Source organism: Grammomys surdaster, unplaced genomic scaffold, assembly GCF_004785775.1.
Source record: "Grammomys surdaster isolate TR1022 unplaced genomic scaffold, NIH_TR_1.0 206, whole genome shotgun sequence".
NCBI classification, from domain to species: Eukaryota; Metazoa; Chordata; class Mammalia; order Rodentia; family Muridae; genus Grammomys; species Grammomys surdaster.
The window spans coordinates 8,649,180-8,658,707 of record NW_021604651.1 but is presented as its reverse complement, the minus strand read 5'-3'; the positions used below and the strand labels follow the sequence as shown (position 1 = coordinate 8,658,707).

Here is a 9,528-nt window from a genome sequence, read left to right as displayed (position 1 = left end):
GTGATTTATTGTTGAGGGAGGTCTCAGGTACTTCAGGTTGGCCTAGAACTTCTGATCCTCCTGCCTCCACCTCCCAAGTGCTTGGATCACAGATAGGATGCACCACCATGCCTGGCTTTCCACAAGTGCTTCTGAGTAACAGCCTTTTCTAGGCTCCATGAGGGAAGGTAATGAAGTGTTCACTGTCCCCAAGAACATAATAACTGGTGGGTGAGACGCTCTTGGAAATATAAATAACAGTTTAGGGGTTGGGGTTTTGTTTTTTGGTTTGGGGGGTTGGTTTGTTTTTGTTTTTTGGCTTTGGTTTTGGTTTTGGAGGAGTGGTTTTTTGAGATGGGGTTTCTCTGTGTAGCTCTGGCTCTCCTAAACTCAACTATAGAATTATAAAGAAGGAAACTCCAAATGGGAATGACAGTAGGACAGTTAATCACAGTCATGACAGACCACATAAAACAAAAGCCAGTGAACCAAAGAAGGGACAGGTGGGTATGCTGGTGCACACCTGCAATCCTAACAATCCAGAAACAGGCAGGAGGATTGCCCATGACTTTGAGGCTAACCTTGTCTATGCAGTGAGTATTCACCCAACCAGGGCTACATAGTGGGACTGTCTCCAATAAGAGAAAGAAAAGAGAAAATTAAATGAGAAAAGAGAAGCATAATCTTAGGCTAGAATAAAGAAGTAATTTCAGGTGGAAATCTAAATACTAGGCTAGAACAAAGAAGTAATTTCAGACAGGAATCTAAATTTTAGGCTAGAACAAGGAAGAGGGCTTCAGACATGAAAATGACTTTGGGCTAGGTCAGGGAAGTAGGTTCAGATATTTTGGTCATCCTGGTAAGCTCTTAGAAACAGTGATCACGGTAGTGTTCATTGGGTTTAATGCCTTGCTAGTTCTTTGACTATTTGTGTTTATTGTCTTGCTTGATCCTTGACTGTTTGCATCTATTGTATTGCTAGACCCTCAACTTAGAAATGACCTTAATACATGCATGTAATCAAAATGGTATAAAAGCATAAAGGAGGAGGGGAGATGGAATGGGGGTTCTAGGGAGGGGAAATGGGGAAAGGGGATGACATCTGTATTGTAAATAAATAAAATATCCAATAATAAAAGAGGAGAGAAGAGAATAACATACAGTGGTACATGCCTGTGACCCCAGTACTTGGAAGGGGTACAGGAGGAGCTGAGTCCAAGACCAACCTGAATTGAGATGTTGTCTCAATGAGAAAATGTGCAAACAGGGACAGATGGGATGGGTGGGATGGGTTGGGCGGGGTATAAGTGGTGACTCCCATTGCTCAGTGTCTGCAGGTCATCTTTTCAGTGCTAGATCATGGTCTCTCTCCCTCTTTCCACTTGGACTTCAAGTAATTTCATCTGTCTTATTCGCTTCCATGTTCATGGGAAATGGCTCAGTCCATACAGCACTTACTGTACAAGAGTGAGGACCTGAGTTCTGATTCCCTAGTACCTACATAAGAAGGCAGGTAGGTCTATCCCTAACCCAATCACAGTGTGGGGCTAGGCAGATCTGGCCAGCCAGATCTAGTAACTGGTATGCTCCAGGTTCAGTGAGATACCCTGTCTCAAAAGATAAGGGGCAGAGGGCTGGAGAAAGACATCTGACACCAACCTCTGACCTCCATATGCACATGTCCACACACACACACACACACACACCAAGACTGGTGACATATGCTTTTAAACTCAGCACTTGGGAGGCAGAGACAACCAGATCTCTGGGTTCAAAGCCAGTCTGGTCTTCAAAGTTAGTTCAAGGAGCCAGGGCTACACAGAAAATAACTGTCTTGAAAACCCAAAAAAAGAAGGAAGAGAAGGAGGAGGAAGAGGAGGAGGATGAAGAGGAGGAAGAGGAGGAGGAGGAGGAGGAAGAAGAGGAGGAGGAGGAAGAGGAGGAGGAAGAGGAGGAAAGACACTTTTAACTCACAGGTCAAATCAGTCTGATGGCTTCTATATACACTGTTATTATTTCCTATTTATTAGTCAGACTGCCTAGTTGTCACACTCTCTCAGGAAGTGGGTTCCATAGTGGAGTAGAAACTGGGTTTTCTAACAGGAAGTTGCTCAAAATTCTTCAAGATCAACTGAAACAAACTCCACCACAAAGGAGAAAATGTCATCATCCCTAGCAATCCCCATCCACGGTTGCTTTTCTCCTCTGCGCAGCTTTCATGATCTGCTTTTACCTTCTCAATAGATGCAGCGCACAATTCCAATCCAAAGAGAAAAGAGTCTCTCAGCAGGTATTGGGGGGGGGGCGCTGTGGGGACAGGGGGACACGCTTCTGATCCCAGTACTGAGGAGGCAGAGCCTGGCATATTTCTGTGAGTTCAAGTCAGCCTAGGGGTCTGTGAAGCATTCCAGGCCAGCCAGAGCTTTGTAGTCTCTCTCACACACACACACACACACCCCTCCAGGAAAGCTCTGTTTACTGTCATTTCACATGTCAAGTGCTAACAAACTCCCTGACAATTAGAACAATTATCTTCTGTCCCCCTCACACAGAGGCACCTCTTCCTGCCTGTGAAAGGCCGGGTCCACCCATGCGGTTGCCCGCCATGCGGCTCCGTTCCCTCACACTGTCTATTCAGGCCCTAGGCTCAACGCTAGGTGCTTCCAGTATGCAGGAATTAGTAGACCACAGGCAAAAATCTTCATTCTTCAATCTCACCTCTTCTACCCCTGCCTGACGCCTCCACTTAGTGACTATTAAAATTCTAAAATCCACGCCCCCTAGAGCTGCTGTGGAGAACTTTCTCAGACAGCTCTAGTGCAGACCTGTGACCTCATACTGCAGACAGGACTGGCCTGGTGGATAAGGGCAGAGCCTCTACAAACATTCACAGTTCTGTTTGCAGGATAAGAAGGGTGACACCTTACTGAGGGGCGGTTGTCTATGTTCAGAGTTTCCTCTTGCAGACACAGGACTTGGGATTAAAGAGCTCTCCAAATGAGGACCACGTGAGGACAGAGCCTGGCTTCAGGTTACACATAAACAGGAGCTAAGACTTGAAGGAGATCCAGACAAGCTCCAGTCAGTTGGAAGGTGGGGGCTCCAAGTGGAAGCAAAGGGGCTCTAGTTCTGCAATAGGCGCGACAAAGATCCTGTATCTGTTTTATTTGTTCTTTATGTTAATTTGGGAAAAGCTGGTCAGTCACGTACCTATGCTTTAGTTTTTTGGAGTGTTTTTTTTTTTTTTTGGTTTGGATGGGTTTTTTTTTTCTTTTTTCTTTCTTTTTTTTGTTTTGTTTTGTTTTGTTTTGTTTTGTTTTGCTTTGCTTTGCTTTGCTTTGCTTTGCTTTGCTTTGTTTCGAGACAGGGTTTCTCTGTATATCCCTGGCTGTCCTGGAGCTCACTCTGTAGACCAGGCTGGCCTCGAACTCAGAAATCCATCTGCCACCTGCCTCTGCTGCCCCAAGTGCTGGGATTTAAGACATGCGCCACCACTGCCCAGCTAGTTTATTTTTTTAATTTACAATCATATTTTGGGGGGGGGGGATAGGCTTTCTCTGTGCACCCCTGGCTGTCCCAGAACTTACTCTGTAGACCAGGCTAGCCTCAAACTCACAGATCCACTTGCCTCCTGAGTGCTGGGATTAAAAACCTGTGCCACTACTGTTAGTAATCTGTTAAACTCCTCCTCCACAGTTACTTGGAAGCGGCCAGGTATGCTCCTCCCCACAGTTACCTGGCAACAGGCAGGTAGGCCTGCCCACTATAAAAGGGGCTGCTTGGCCCCTCCTCTCTCTCTTGGTCCCAGGACCCCGCACCTGCAGTTCCACTCCCCCTTCCCTTCCCCCTCTCTCCACGTGGTCATGGCCGGCCTCCACCTCTCTACTCTTCTCTCTCTTCTCCCGCTCTCCCACTCTCTTAATAAACCTCCCCTAGTGGAACTGTCTAGTCTGCTGTGATCTGTACAAGCTGTGTGTGACCTTTTAACTACTGTTTTGTTTTTTTCAAGACAGGATTTCACTGTGTAGCCCTTACTATCCTGGAACTTGCTGTGTAGACCAGGCTAGTTTCAGACTCATAGATCTGCCTTCTTCTGCCTCCTGGGAATTAATGTGTGTTCTATCACACTGGCTATGTTTTTGTTTGGTTAGTTTGCTTTGTTTTTAAGAAAAATTAAACCCTAGGGGCTAGAGAGATGGCTTGGTAGCTAAGAATACCTGCTGCTCTTACAGAGGACCTGGATTTGGTTCCCGGCATCCACATCAGCCCCTCACAACCAACTGTGAATCCAGCTCTAGGATCTGACGCTCTCTTCTGGCTTCTTCAGACAGTGCATGCAGGCACAAACCAATATACACAAAAAATAAAAAAGTTAAGATCTTTAAAAAAGAAAGAATGTTTATATATAATACACCACCTCATACAACTGCCCTGAGGATGGAAAGACAATGCTGTTTGTGGAATACCCAGCATTCAGTGTCATCTAACAGCCTGTGAGTCACAGTCCTGCAAAGAAATGCCCAGAACCTCATCTACATAAAAAAGATTACATAATTCACCAAGCTAGGATGTGCTGAGGGCATTGGAAGCTTGAGAATCACATACATGAGCCCCTCTCTCCTGGAAGAAGTACCATTTCAAAGCCTCCATCAGGGTCAAAATCTCCAGGCACCTTCAGAGTAGACACACTCCCACTCAGTTGGCTTCTGCCTCTCCCTCCTTACACAAATATTTTCTCAAAGTGCTCCCCACACCCATTCTCATCAGACTAACAATAGAAAGCACAGAACACTCATTTCCTCATCAAGAACCGCAAGTTAGATAAGTGCCAGCCGGAGAGGGAAAGAGCTTCCTTATTTAAAAAAAAAAAAAAAGAGGAGGGCGGGACCTGGTGGTGCAAGCCTGGAACCCCAGCTACTCCAGAGGCTAAGGCAGGAGGATAGAAAGGGCAGCCTGGGCAATCTGGTGAGACCTCCACTCAAAATAAGCAGTACAAAAAGGACCCTGAGGATACAGTGTGGGGGTAGAGCACCTGTTTAGCAGTGGGAGGCCTTAGGTTTAATTCCTAGTACCAAAACTAACAAAACCACAAATAAACAAAAACTCTAAACATAGCTAAATTGTTTTCCAGAGAGTAAACGAGGGAAGTGGTTTCAGTTCAGACCAAAGGAATAGATGAGTTTTAGTAGATGGTGCCTTTAACCCTGAGACTCAGAAGGCTGATGCAGGAAAGGTTGCTGGGCCTCATAGCAAGACTGTCTCAAAGATAAGAGGGGAGCATTGCTGGGCAGCTGTCATACGCCACAAACAGTGCTAGACATAGGTAATCTTACTTATTTATCATCCTTAGATCTATAGATTTCCAACATACAGAGAGTGCCTTCCCGAGTAGGGTTTGCGTAGATCCAAATTCTAACTCTTCCTCTTCTGCTCTACATGGTTTGGTCCCATTGCTTAAAACTGACCTCACCTCTTCAATTGTAAAACAGAGTCAATAGCCTTCATTGGGATGTTCCTGATAAACAACACCCTGACAATAAGCAACTGAGGGAAGTCGAGTCCATTTTATTTTTTTACTTTTTTAAAAAGTTTTTGAGATTATAATTCTATAGTTTCTCCCTTCCCTGTCCTCCAAGCCCTCCCTGATGTCCCTCCTTGCTCACTTCTTTCATTAAGTGTCACTGCATATATATGAGTATATGTATATATATTTTTTAGCTCACAAATCCAGATGGTAGTCCATCATTTCGGGAAGTGACAATAGCAGGAACTGGAAGCAGCTAGTCATACCATATCCATGGTCAAGAGCAGAGAGGATGAATACATGCATGCATGCTTGGTGGTCAACATTTCCCCACCCTTGTACAGCCCAGGGTTCAAACCCAGGGATGGCTTAACTGTATCAGTTAAGACTAGCTCATAAGGCCACCTTGATTTACATAATTCCTCACTGAGACTCTTTCCAAGTAATTCTATGTCTTGTCAACTTGAGAAGTAAAGTCAGTCATTATAAGAACCCTACAAAGCACAGTGACGTGACTTATGCACTGAAGTAATTCACAGAAAGATTTCAGCCAAGTTGATTGATTCAAATGATCAATCATTGCCACCTATTAGTACCTATTAGAGGGCTCTTTTTTTCTTCTTCTATTTTTTTTTGGGGGGGGGGCAGAGCACGTGTGGAGGTCATAGAAAAACTATGCAAAAGTTAGTTCTTTCCTTCCACCACATGGGTTCCAGAAATCAACTCAAGCCATCGTGCTTGGCAGGAAGTACCTTTACTCAGTAAGCTGTCTTGCCTGTCCTAGCAATAAGGTGAATGTTTTGTTGTTGCTGTTTAGGGAGAATCTCACTGTGTAGCCTTGGTTGACACGGATCTTACTATATATACCACTTCAGCCTCAAACTCACAGAGACCTGCCTGCTCTGAATTCTGAGAGCTAGAATTAAAAGTGAGTACCAGCATGCCCAGCCTGCAGGATGCTTTTCATTTTAAACACTCCTCCCCTTTCTCTTCTCTAGTGGTATTGGAGATCAAATTAGGGCCTTGATTGTGTTAGGCAAGTATCCTACCACTGAGCTACAGCCTCTGCCCTAAAATCTATTCTTACCATTAATATGATTTGTGCCTGGATGTTCAGAAAGACACATAGGATAAGTATGAGGGAAAATCAGCTTGAAGAAAACTTAAACGCTGTCAGTTCCAAAGTGCACTGAGGATTTGTAAAATATTGCCATCCCTTAGCAGTTGACCCAGAGACCAGAAGTAGTAACAGAGGTTGCAGCAAGATAGGGAAGGAGAGGCCGTTAGACCTTTCCTGAGTAGATCTGGAAGACTGGTGTCTGTGACTCAAAGGAGACACTAGCTTTTTATCCCAGTGTGGATAGTCCTTTCACTTACTCAAGGGGCAATATCTATCATTTATTGTTTTTTGGGTTTGTTTGTTTGTTTGTTTGTTTGTTTTTTGAGACAGGGTTTCTCTGTATAGCCTTGGCTGCCCTGGAACTCACTCTGTAGACCAGGCTGGCCTCAAACTCAGAAAGTGTTTGAGGCCAGCCTGGTCTAGGCCTGCCTCTGCCTCCCAAGTGTTGGGATTAAAGGCGTGTGCCACCACTGCCCGGCAATATCTATCATTATTGATAAAGCCTCTTTGAGGATCAGAATATGCATATATGTTGGGATTTGGGAAATTTACCAAAATCTGAGAGTGTAGTACTTACGGTTTGTGACAAGTACCTCTTGCTTTATATACTGTCTAATGGGAGGAGAATACAACTTTCCATGTGTAGAGTAGAGGAGTGGCTTACTGGCTTCCTGAGTAATACCTTAAATAACCCAGAGGCAGCCACACACTGCACACAGCCATATGTCACTGCCATGAAACACCAGCCCACAGCTGAGCATGCCTCCTAATGAACCTTGAAGCTGGACTGTCTCCAAGAATTTGATAAAAAAAAAATGAAGACGTGCAAAGTCTATTCCAAGTGGGGACTGCTTTCTGCGGGGGACAACAGAGACAGTGAAGAACAGGGCCCAGAGCTAGGATCCTCTACAGGGCAACAGACACCACACCCTCCTGAGTAAGTGAGCAGCAAGAAGTCTGGGTGTGGTGGATCAACTAAGTTAGAGCTGCTCATCACTGCAGGCAGGTCAGGGCCTGAACCCCATGTTACAGCTGTGGCCTGGTGCTTTCCATGTAAGCTAAAGAATGGCACTTAAACGACACTCCTCAAAGATAGGACAGAAAACATTCTCCAAGCACGGACGTACAGGAGCAATCTAAGCCACCTGGAATGCAGGCTACCTTCAAGTCTATCTAGAGGCTCTGAAGCTACCGAATGTGGGGGTTACTAAACTGGAGACCACCACCAACCCCCCAGGCCTGCTGCTCAAGGCAGAACTGTTAGAAACAGCACCCAAAGCAGAGGGTACGGAAGGACCTGGAGTAGGAAAGAGAATCTCTCAACACTCTACAACATGAACGCCTTTCTGATACCCAGGTGGGGATTCTGCGCAGATTCCTCTTGGAACGTGGACCCGGGTGATAAAGCGCTGCCCCTCACATAGCTGCAGCGCATCAATGGTGGCCATCCGCTAGGGAAATGCACCAGATAAAGAAGCAAGCCCCTCAACTCTGTGAAGGGGCAATGCTGCTTCTCTTGTTCTAAGAAAAATGCAAATTGTATGTCTATTTGAGTAATGAAAGCAGTTATACAAAGAACCCTGAGTTGTCAGTAGAACTGAGAAAAGGGTCTCAGAGTTAACTTTTTAAGAAAATGAGTGTTGTACGTTTTCTCATCCATAGAGGAATTGGCTCCTGGGTATTTAACACCCAGCTCTTTTTGCACCCGTTCATTTACACACCAGGGTGTTACTTTCAGTGTTTTTAAAGGAGTGGTGTTTCCAGCACACTGTAATCAAATCTGACTTCTTCAACATGAGATCAAAGTAGGCTTTAAGTTCTCTGTGCCTAATCCTACACTCCTACCCTAATACCCCGCCCCTAAGGAAAAGCTGCACCATTGGCTTGGTACAGAGATGCTCACAAAGGCTGCTCTGGTGGACCATATCCAGTTCCTTCCGTCACATCCTAACCAACCTCATTAAACAGAGCTAGTCTGCATCCATGGAAACAAGCTCTTCAGGTACGTGGTACACACCTCCCACCTCAACATTTCTAGCTGGCTTTCATGTGTCTGCCTGCCACACACTCACACACACACACTTAGATCTCTAACAGCCAACCTGAGCTTCCTCTCCATGAGTTCATCTGCTGTCTTCTTCATCTTTTGTCTCTCTGGTCCCACATCTCCATATTTTCTTCCCAAAAACTGACCTTAGAGTTACACCACCAGCCACCCAACATGTGCTTTCCTGGAAACATAGCTGTTAGGCAAACTTCTACATATTCAACCCTTCTCAGTAAGTTCCCACAAGGCTGGGTCTCTAGGAAATTCTACTTTTCCATTAAGAGAGTTTTCCCTCACTACATATGAAGGGAGCACCTAACAGACTTAAGCATCTCAACACTGTGCTGGTTTGGGGTTCACCATGACATAACAGAGAAGGCAGAAGGTACAGCTATTACAAGCTTACCCTGTAGTCGCTCTAAATATTTCCACATTCACCAACCCAGTTCTTATAAAAGATGAGGAAAAAAAACAATGTAATAGACTCAGAAAATCAACCTATTGTCTAATACTTAAATACTAATAAAATAGAATTAAATAAATGACTATTAGGTTTTCAATCACTATCTGAAAAGAAAACACTCTACAGTAACATTATTGAAAACAGCTCTGGGCCTGAAGAGGTGAATCAGGGGCTTAGAGCACTTGTTGCTTTTGCAGAGGACCCAGGGTTGATTCTCAGTGTTCACATGGTGGCTCACAATCATCTATAATTCCAGTTTCGGGGGATCTGACACCCTCTTCTGACTTCTAAGGGCACCAGACAAAACATTCATACACATAACAGTTTTAATATGGAGGGTGCATCTTTAATCTCAGCACTCAGGAGATTCCAAGCCAAACTGGTAGTCTACAGAG

The 9,528-nt window shown here is 44.8% G+C and overlaps 1 protein-coding gene across 4 annotated transcripts in view; it reads right to left on the bottom strand.

The window, feature by feature from the left end:
• Rab27a (RAB27A, member RAS oncogene family) overlaps positions 1 to 9,528 on the bottom strand; it is a 52,013-nt gene that overhangs the window by 21,034 nt on the left and 21,451 nt on the right. The window contains exon 3 of one of the 4 annotated variants that reach the window (XM_028771375.1): positions 4,197 to 4,300. The exons of the other annotated variants lie outside the window; for them this stretch is intronic. The gene's annotated coding sequence lies outside the window, so the exon portion shown is untranslated. The remainder of the gene's footprint in view (positions 1 to 4,196; positions 4,301 to 9,528) is intronic. 4 annotated transcript variants of the gene reach the window in all.